Source organism: Lupinus angustifolius, unplaced genomic scaffold, assembly GCF_001865875.1.
Source record: "Lupinus angustifolius cultivar Tanjil unplaced genomic scaffold, LupAngTanjil_v1.0 Scaffold_287, whole genome shotgun sequence".
NCBI lineage: Eukaryota > Viridiplantae > Streptophyta > Magnoliopsida > Fabales > Fabaceae > Lupinus > Lupinus angustifolius.
This window is the reverse complement of record NW_017727606.1, coordinates 597,453-597,926: the sequence shown is the minus strand read 5'-3', so window position 1 is coordinate 597,926 and position 474 is coordinate 597,453.

Below are 474 nucleotides of genomic sequence, written 5' to 3'. Positions count from 1 at the left end.
GAATTCTCTCATTTAGGAATTCTTTCTTAGCTTAGAGTTTTCATTTTCAAGTAAGTTTTGTAATTTTTAGTTTAGAATTCAAGAGGAGAAAAGAAGAAGGAAAATGAGATGCAAAAATCAATTTTGTACTCTCCTTTGGAACTCAAAAGCATCTAATCCTTGGATAGAGAGCTCATGCTCCTAAACATTTTATTTTGAACAAGGTTATGTATTTTCTATTTCTTCTTAATTTACAAAAGTTTTAATTTTAATCATTCAAGTTGGTGCTTTGGTTAATATTACTTGTTGGAGAAGAACTTAATGCTATTTTTAGATTGGTCACCTAAAAATGATTTCAAGTCAAAACTACTTGTCTCAAATACTTAACAAATAAACTTTGGAGTAGTTGTACTACTTAGTTTATTTGACAAGTTAAGCATGATTTTCTTAAGATCTTAAATTCATCACTCATTCAATATTAGAGTCACCAATGGT